Source organism: Borostomias antarcticus (genome assembly GCF_949987555.1).
Source record: "Borostomias antarcticus genome assembly, chromosome: 1".
Lineage (NCBI taxonomy): Eukaryota > Metazoa > Chordata > Actinopteri > Stomiiformes > Stomiidae > Borostomias > Borostomias antarcticus.
In genome coordinates this window covers 24,840,015-24,850,401 of record NC_140234.1, presented here as the reverse complement: position 1 = coordinate 24,850,401, position 10,387 = coordinate 24,840,015, and positions in this window count along the sequence as shown.

Genomic DNA, 10,387 nt, shown 5'->3' with positions numbered 1-10,387 from the left:
CCAATTACAGCCCTTAGAAAACATGAGCTTCCTGTACTGTTCATCCCTGACATTATCAGCATCACACTGTAATGTTCACTCTGCTGGACCCAGGCTCAGGACTCCGAGGGGGTGGAGAGGAGGAGAGGGGAGAAGAAGGAGAGAGAGAACCTTTTCTCTCTTCTCTCCCTTCTCTCTCAGAGTGAGAGAGAGAAAGAAGAGAGAAAGGGAGAGAGGGAGTGAGAGAGAAAGAAAGAAGAGAGGGAAAAGGATAGAGAGGGGGAGACAGAGAGGAGGGTGTAATGAACTGTTCTAGGTGGGTGTGGTTAATGGTAGCAGAAGTGTGTGGAGAACAAGCAGAGCCATAATCAGATGACTCAACGATGATGGCAACAGAGGAGGAGGCAGATGATTGGGGTCAACACCACTCAGGTGGTTTTATTGATGCGCTTGTGTCTGTGCTGAAATTAAATCATACATCTGCGGTGCTTAAAAATCCATACAACCTACAACCAATAACAAAAAATACCACAAAAGCCATATACATGCATTCACTATCAATTGATAATCAATATCAATCATAACATAACCAATAACCAAGAACAACATAACCGATAACCATATACACCATCCAAACATAACACCAGTAGTCAATCACCCAGTCAGTACCAGTACATCAACCAATCAATTAGTGCTGGGACCAATTGACACCTCTAAACCATGTGGACCAAACACTCATCAAAAGGCAAACTGCCCCCTGAGAGAGAAAGAAGGACGGAGAGATAGAGGAAAAAGAGAAAAATACGATTTAAAACCCTGCCGAGAGAAGGGTTTGAGTGGGAAGAGAACAGAGAGCAGTCAATCCTCGCCTCTCTCTCTCTCTCTCTCTCTCTCTCTCTCTCTCTCTCTCTCTCTCTCTCTCTCTCTCTCTCTCTCAGACACACAGACATAATCTTCTACCTAAGGATGGCTCAGTACACTTTAACAACAAGAGTGCTATACAGAACCATTTTATACCAGAGAAATCCAAACAGAACCCTTTTCAGTTCTGTTCCAGGCAGAACCCTTTTCAGGTCTGTTCCAGACAGAACCCTTTTCAGGTCTGTTCCAGACAGAACCCCTGTCAGGTTAGTGGAAAGGTCTGAAAAAAGGTTCCACATACAGTATAACTCTTTTCAGGTTTGTACTGTAGGTGTGAAAATGGATGAATGAGCAGCTGGGAAGGAAAAGAAGCAAACACGTTGTTTACACAAGAGATCTATATTCATTAACCAGGTTAATGGTGCATTATTGTGTTGAATCACTTTGGAGCTAGCGAGCCAGCAGCCATAGCTAGGTTGCCATAGTTACCTCCGCCCTGCGTGCGTTCGTTTGTGTGTGCATGTGTTTGTTTGTGCATGTGTTTGTGCATGTGTTTGTTTGTGCATGTGTTTGTTTGTGCATGTGTTTGTTAGCAGGATTACGTACCTTGGCAGGGGTGCCTCTAGGTGGGGTCTGGAAGCCCCTGGCGTGGCTCAGCACGTCACATTGCCGGCGTTGCTCGGGTTGTTTCACTGGAGAGGAGAGGGGGAACCTATCAGCAGACGACGACGTAGTGTGAGGGGGATAGCCAGGTCGATTTGACTAGGGACCCCAGACTAGTCTATACAGCAGGGGTAGCCTTCAATCTCCAAAGTAATACAATACAAAAACTGCAGGCAAAGACTACAAATCATAACCAAAATATGATCAGCTGGGCATTCCAACATTAGCTGAAACACCCCTAAGGAAACAAATGTAGCCAAATAAACCCAGCTGGCTACTGAAGAAGACCACTGCAAAGCAACAACACATGTAACTAACGGTGGAGAGGCTAAACAGAAGTACCTATGTCTACTAACTACAGTATGTTGAGATCATGCCACAGGTGGAAACAGTTCTCTGGGACAGCAGTGATTGTAGGCCGTAAACCCCGCCAAGGGAAGGTCAGATAGAAGGACTCTGGGAAGGGTGCTGCATGCACCCTCCCAAACCCCCAATAGGCCCCTCGATCACAGCTCCAGCAGGATTCCTGCCTGCCTGTCTGTCTGTCTGTCTGGGTTCTCACTACGCGGGTCCAGGGTCCGGGTTCAGAGCCTAACAGGGAAGGGCGTCTGCATACCCTCCCGAATCTCCACCAGGCATTCTCTCTGCCGGCACTGTGACACGTCTGACCTGACCCATCTGACCTGGCCCCTCTGACCCGTCTGACCTCAACTGTCTGACCCGTCTGACCTGACCTGTCTGACCTGTCTGACCTGACCCATCTGACCTCACCTGTCTGACCTGACCCGTCTGACCTAACCTGTCTGACCTGACCCATCTGACCTGACCTGTCTGACCTGTCTGACCTGACCCATCTGACCTCACCTGTCTGACCTGACCCGTCTGACCTAACCTGTCTGACCTGACCCATCTGACCTGACCTGTCTGACCCGTCTGACCTGACCCATCTGACCTGACCCGTCTGACCTGTCTGACCTGACCCGTCTGACCAGGGCTGAGTTTCCCAGAGGCATCGTAGCGCTACGTTCATCGTAAGCTATGGCGTTCATCATAGTGCTACGATGAACGTAGCACTACGATGCCTCTGGGAAACTCAGCCCTGACCTGTCTGACCCATCTGACCTGACCCGTCTGACCTGACCTGTCTGACCTGACCTGTCTGACCTGACCCGTCTGACCTGACCTGTCTGATCTGACCCATCTGACCTGACCCGTCTGACCTGACCTGTCTGACCTGACCCGTCTGACCTGACCTGTCTGATCTGACCCGTCTGATCTGACCCGTCTGACCACCGTCCAGCGCCGCCTGGGTCTCTGCCCTCCTGAGCTCTCCTCTCTCGCCTGCACAGTCACCTTCAATCAGAACCCAGAGGGGGCGTGGCCCACCTGTCCCAATCAGGGCTGGATTCACACCAGGTGCAGACAGGGGGAGGAGCAACATCAGGGGACACAAATGGTGCTGTTATATCAACAGGGGGGGGACGCTATTGAGCTGACAGACTCCATGTATAAGAAGGGTGCTAGTTAAAAATGTCAGAAGTGGAAGGCATGTATTTGAGCTTCTACTGTATGTCACCCTGTGACATTTAAATCTCTTATATTTGTGTGTCACCCTTCTGTGGCTCCTCCCCTTTGTTCCCTTAAATCGCCCCTCTGGGCTTGAACCATCTATCTGCTTCCTCCTTGCTGTGTGCCTGGGTCCTACTCACCAATCCTAACGTTAAGGATTCATTCAGAATGGCCCCAGTTGAATTAAGGCTAGTTAAACCTACAGATTTTTGTAAGATTTAAATATTGCTATTGCTATCGTTCTACTATGTCGCTACACTGTTATTGATCCTGTGTCTATCTGTGTCGGTCCACAGAACCACACGTTCTATACATATACACACATTCAGTATTCTTACATTTCTGTCTCGCTCTGCTGTGACGATCAATAAAATAGAAGGACTTATTCAGCACAGTCCTCTCACCCGGGGGAAAAACGCTAGGATTACACTATCCACCCTAGGACTCTCACCCTAGGACCCTCAGTTACACCGTATATATGTACATGTAATATATGTGTGTGTGTGTCTGTGTATGTGTGTGTGTGTGTGTGTGTGTGTGGGTGTGTGTATGTATGTGTGTGTGTGTGTGTGTGTGCGTTTGTACTGTATGTATGTATGTATGTGTGTGTGTGTGTGTGTGTGTGTGTGTGTGTGTATGCATGTAGGTGTGTGTGTGTATGTGTGTGTGTGTGTGTGTGTGCATCTCTCTCTCTCCTGCAGCAGTCTTTCAGCCAGGTGGGCAGCAGCAGGCGGCCGTGTCCCCAGATAACACACTGAGCTAATGTTGTCCTGTTCAGATACGGGTTGAATACATCACACAACTCTGTGTGAGCCTGTGGAGCTGAAGCCCTGGAACCATGCAGAGGAGTCCGCGTGTTCAAACACAAGTTATCTGCAGGCAGTGAGGGGAGGGGGGAGGAGGGGGGGGGGGGGGGGGGGGTAAGCCTGGTGTAGGGAGGAAGTAAGCCTGGTGTAGGGAGGAAGTAAGCCTGGTGTAGGGAGGAAGTGAGCCTGGTGTAGGGAGGAAGTAAGCCTGGTGTAGGGAGGAAGTAAGTCTGGTGTAGGGAGGAAGTAAGCCTGGTGTCATAGGGAGGAAGTAAGCCTGGTGTAGGGAGGAAGTAAGCCTAGTGTAGGGAGGAAGTAAGCCTTGTGTAGGGAGGAAGTAAGCCTGGTGTAGGGAGGAAGTAAGCCTAGTGTCATAGGGAGGAAGTAAGCCTGGTGTCGTAGGGAGGAATTAAGCCTGGTGACGTAAAGGTAAGCCAGGTAGGAGAGCATTGTCACCATGGTGATGAGAGGACACATGGCCCAGAGGAAGCAGGCATCAATAGATCTGTTCAGTCAACAACAAGATGACAGGAAAGAGCCAGCCTGTCCAACCAGCCAGATAACTACCCAGACAGCCACACATTCAGACAGACAGATATCCAGACAGCCAGACAGATAAGTAGGCAGCCAGATATACAACCAGACAGCCAGCCAGCCAGCCAGCCAGCCAGCCAGCCAGCCAGCCAGCCAGCCAGGGAGATACCAGCCTTTAGACCAAGTAAGTCAAGTGCCTAACTACAGTAGGACCTGCGTCACCCACCCAGCAGTGTGTGTGTGTTTGTGTGTGCGTGCATGTGCATGTGTACTGTGCACGTGCATGCGTGTGTGTGTGCGTGTGTGCGCGCGCGTGTGTGTGTGCATGTGCGTGTGTGTTTGATTGAGATGTTTGCCTGGTTTCGTGTGATAAATGCCAGCAGGATAATCTGACAGATTGCTGGGATCAGCCCTATGACTGGATTCACCACTCCTTTCCTCCTCTCCTCTCCTCTCCTCTCCTCTCCTCTCCTCTCCTCTCCTCTCCTCTCCTCTCCTCTCCTCTCCTCTCCTCTCCTCTCCTCTCCTCTCCTCTCCTCTCCTCTCCTCTCCTCACCACTCCTCTCCTCTCTTCACCACTCCTCTCCTCTCCTCTCCTCTCCTCTCCTCTCCTCTCCTCTCCTCTCCTCTCCTCTCCTCTCCTCTCCTCTCCTCTCCTCTCCTCTCCTCTCCTCTCCTCTCCTCTCCTCTCCTCTCCTCTCCATTACTCTGCTCTCCTTAGTTGAGATTTCAGGGTATTGCTTCTGCTCTATTTTCATTCTGTCTCCATCCATCCATCCATCCAGCCAGTCAGCCAGCCAGCCAGCCAGCCAGCCAGCCAGTCAGAAAGCCAGATACTGGTATGTCACCGAACCCCTTAGTCTGCCAGCTAGCCACCATATTCAAAACCCACTCTGTTGCTATAGAGACGGTTGACCTATTCTCCAATTCTCAGAGGAGAAAACCAGGCCAGATCCAGCCTGGCTTATGGCTGAGGGCATGCATATAGCTGTTCTTTTGATAGTGTGATAGACAAAACATTCTTGCTTAATTACTTTTTCCCCTTTCGTGAAGTGGATATTTTGCGCTATCTTCAGTAGGGAGTCAGCCACTTCTGATTCAGATAATGTATTAAAAGAGAAACTACAGGGGCTCATGTCAATTTGGAGCCCAGGAGCTGAATTGCTTGACTCGTTCTGATTATCCTGTCCGAGCCAGTTAGCCATATCCATTGGGTTTAGCCTGTCAAATATATGACCTGCAGTGATAAAGTGATTATTAAAAACATTACAGATATAATAATAATAATAATAATACATTTTATTTGTAATGCACTTTACATTTCAGTAAAATCTCAAAGTGCTATCAGCCTTGTCACTTATAGGACCAGAGCCAGATCAAACCTCCTGGGGGAGTGTCAGGGTGGAGCTGTTTGTCATGGATTTGATTGTTTTCTAGAATTTAGCTGGATTACCAGCGATACCAGAGTACAGTGAATTTAAATAGTATGTAGATTTTGCTTTCTTGGTAATAGATGTAGTAGTGCACCTGTTTCTCAGCTGCCTGAACAAAATCCAGTCAGACTCAGTTCCGCTTTTCCCAGCCTTTAGCCCTGTCCGGACGGGATTAGTTTTACCTGGGGACGTTAGTAATATCATTTTTACCTGAGGACCCCAGTGATTTTAAGTACCGATCCGGATGGAATAAGAATTATCTTTATTACTCCGACAAATTACCGAGTGCGCATGTCTGTCTGTTTGGTTTCTAGCGGATGCTGACACTGCACCTATATGCAGTATTGAACTGGTGGTTTGGTGGCCCCACGACAAACAGACAGACAGACAGACAGACAGACAGACAGACAGACAGACAGACAGACAGACAGACAGACAGACAGACAGACAGACAGACAGACAGAAAGATAGATATCTTTATTTTGTCCCAATGGGCAATTTGTCATGCAGGCCTACATGGATGAAAATAACTTTATTTCTAACCTCCTAGCTTCTATCACAAAGTTCTGGCGAGTAACCTACACAGCCATGTCTTGTTGTCTGATAGGCTACTGTCGCAGTCGGCCAATGGGGTTTGTCCAGTTCAATCGGTCATGATCATAAGCATGTCAGAAAAATGCCAGCGTTTACTAGCCGCTAGCAAGCACTAGTTAGTAACGCTAGCTATTTAGCTTACTACTACATACATGAATACGGCCCATCGCTGCAACTTGCGAGACCTGGCTCTTCTGCTGGACCTGATAGTTTCTCTGGATTGGTGTCCATGAGGCGGTCGTAGAACGCCGAACTAAGGGTTCGTGAAACACCAGGATTTCATCCATTTCACTTATTTTAGCAGTATAAAGTAAGCTACAGAAAGCCAGAAATGCAGTGTAATATCTCGCCCAAAATAATGTAAACAATGCATTTTCTATCAAATAGCTGACACGTCGATCCAGATGGTAATAAAATTACCAGAGGACCTCGGACTTTGCTGAAAAACAGTAGGTCATTTCAGCCTGAATAATTACTCGCGTCCCCGATGAAAATCACTGACATGGTCGATCCGGACGGAAATAAAATGACTGAATTACCCTGGTAAAAATTACATTACCTGAGGTCCCCAGGTAAAACTAATCCCGTCCGGACCTCTGCAAGGTCTCTCTTCGTGATGATTTCTGGTAGTTCCTGTGAGAACCACAAGTTGTGTCTGTCCTTTATCCGTAGTCTCCTGAAAGGGGCATGTTTATCAGCTATGGTGTTAAAAGTGTTAGAGAAAGGGAGTGTTCTGGGTCAGTTATGAGGGACACCCTGTCAAAATCACAGAGATTTAAATCATGCAAGAACTCCCCATTGTCAAAGTTCCTGAAATTCCTTTTTAAGACAATACATGGTTTTGTCCTCGGTAGCCTCACATTCCTGATACATGCTCTAGGACAGTGATCACTGACACCCAGGCGAAGGACTACCCTAAAGATATACTTCTGTGGCATGTTAGTAAGTACAGTATGATGTCAATCAGAGTGGATTTGGAGCTATCTATTACATTGGGGCGTGGGTTTGGTTATTAAGTGAGTCAGACTTAGATTTGTGCACATATCTTTAAAGGTTAAAGTCACCCATAATGATCCATTCTGTGCCTGTAAAGCGACAGAAAATGTCAGCTAAATTGTCACTGGCACAAGGAGGAGCTGAGGGTGGCCTTTAAGCCCCTAAAACTGTCACCTGGCTCTTGGCTGCAAGATTCACTGACAGAGCCAGACATTCAAATTCTTATGGAATAGAAGTTGCCAATAACACAGATACTGGGAAACATGCTTTGACATAGATGGCATCACCACCAGCGTTGCATTTTCTGCCTGCTCTAAACAGATTAAAATCACCTATACTGACATCAGAATCGGACTGATTTTTTTTAACCAGACTCAGAGATAATTAAAATGTCTGGATTGTCCTATTGGATCAGAATATTAATTTAAGCCATCTTGGGGGCAAGAGTTCTCACGTTGATGTGAAGCAGCCCAAGTCCATCTCTAGATTTAAAGACTGGAGCAGAATCTAGGGGAGGAGGCTCTATGTCTGATGTCACTGATATCACTGAATTGCTAGGAGCACAGCTAATGTGACATAGGTTGTCCATGTTACACCCAAGTGCTGGATGATGGTTTTTAACCCTGTCGGTAATCCTAACTGGAATGCAGGATATGTTTGAAGGACTACAGTCTAGAGATAGAGCTGTTGTAGCCCAAACCATAGTTACCGGGAAGCTATAGTCAGTAAATAAATTCGTTTGAGCAGAGCTGTCCATGGTGCTGAATGTTTAGACCGAAGTTGGGCGTAGGCTATTTTTCTTACTTTTCATTTTATGTTCAGTCGTTGGTCTAATGATGTAGGCCTATTTGTATTTTTGCTCACAAAGGTGTTATTCGACAACTTTATTTTGTTGCAGAGACAGCAAAGCAAATCATGTGAAATAATGTGTGACTATGTTTTGCCTGACATGTTTGCCCTCATCTGCTCGCACATGAGGCAGGTGGGCAGGTGGCTCCATCGTTGAAGTCTTCATCTCCGTGCTCCTCAGCATGCAGACCCACATCCATGCAGACCCACATCCATGCAGACCCACATCCATGCAGACCCACATCCATGCGCAGACCGGCTCTCATGGTAATGTTGAGCAGGATGCAGCACACTACAGTACAGTGATCTGGCGTACTTTGGGGGGACTATATACAGTAGCATTGCCCCAACGCTACGATCCAGGCATCTAAACCGTCTTTTTAAGATGCCAAATGTGCGCTCGATCACACCGCGCGTTCTGATGTGAGTCCGATTCTACGCCGCCTCTCCAACGTTGGTAGGATTGCGTCATCAGCCATGGCTGGAGTTGATAGCTGCCGTCACTTATGATACCAAAGCACATACTGTAATTTTCCCCCACACATTTGCAATGAATATTACAGCACAAACGTTTTATCAAAACACCTTTCTTACCCAGTAACCAGGAATTGTCATTCATGTCTTTGCATCATTCCATACAGATTTCGGACTGTTCTTAAAAATGTAGCTGTCATGCAGCGACCCTGGGAATTTGGCAACCACATTCATTATTATATTACTGGCGTTGCTCATTACCTGAGTGTTGATTGAATGCATTTGCTTCCTATTTCTAAAAACATGTTAGTTTTCCCACGGTGGTACAATTTGTACGTGGGTGTAATAGCGCCTACAACATTAGGGAAATAAGTCATTACATAACTCCTGCTTTGTTTCCTGAATTTCCGGTCTGTTTCGGGGAAATTTGATGCATCTTGCCACTCTGCTAATAATGGCTGCTATAACATCCCATGATGTAACATCCCTGTTGATGGATGGTTGTGATAGTCCAGAGCCACTGCACGGGATCTCTGGGTACCCTACTAACACAGTACGTAAAACTGACGGGACACATTGGTGTAATTGTGGTAACTTTGCGACGTCACCAGCAGCGGACCTAGCTGACACCTAGCTGACACTTGCCTTTTCAGTCGCAAAATAACCAAAATAGCCGTCCTCCAGTACACTGTAAGGGAACGTAGCCGCCACTGCTGCTTAAATCCGTAACTACGATGTAATTAAATAACGTGACAATGTGGTTAGATCACAGTCCCAATCTGACTTTATTGGAAATGTGTCACAGTGGGTCAGAACATTTGTAAATTACTTAGGTTTTAAAATAAATTTTGAAGTCATACAGTTACAGAATTTAATAATGAGGAGAAATCCTGCATGTCTGTTTTGTGTGTAATTTCTCATTTACAGTTAATATTAACACTAAAGATTTGCAGTCTAGGCCTAATAAAAATAATGATAAAAAATATGCCTATGAATAAAGTCCTAATTTTGCAACCTAAATGTGAGCAATGAACGCTAAGCAGTGAACGTAGAATGCAAGGCATTGGGCTACTTTCTTAGGTGACACAATTGAAGAACTAGACAAACAAGTTACACACTATGTGCCAGTAGGTGGCTGTATGCACATTAAAGTTGTTTGCGATCCGCCACTAAACCCAGCGAAGGAGAAGAAGAACGAGAACGGTAAACTTCCGCCCCGTTTGAAACAGAAGTGATTGAGAAAGACCAACACGCTGTCCCCGCGACAACACAGATCCTGTAAGTATCTCAATTTCAATGTATACATTAGTATGTATACATACTATGTATTTTGGTATCGTCCCAGATAAAACACCAACGTTATGTGCAAGCTACCCTTTTGTAATGATTATCTATATGCAGATGCTCTCTTTCCAATGTTAGCTAACTAGCTAGCCAGCTAACGTGATTAGCCTTTTTCGGGCAATGGTGGAGTCTTCTGGAGTCTAGCAGGCTCGCGCGAGCTCCTGCACGTTCGTACTGTTTCATCGCTTGGAATAAAATGCGATAATTAGCTTACTCATTGATTTCGCATTAACCCACGACACCGTTAGTATGTGTTTGTTTTTAGGCATTCATTTTTCCGAAGTT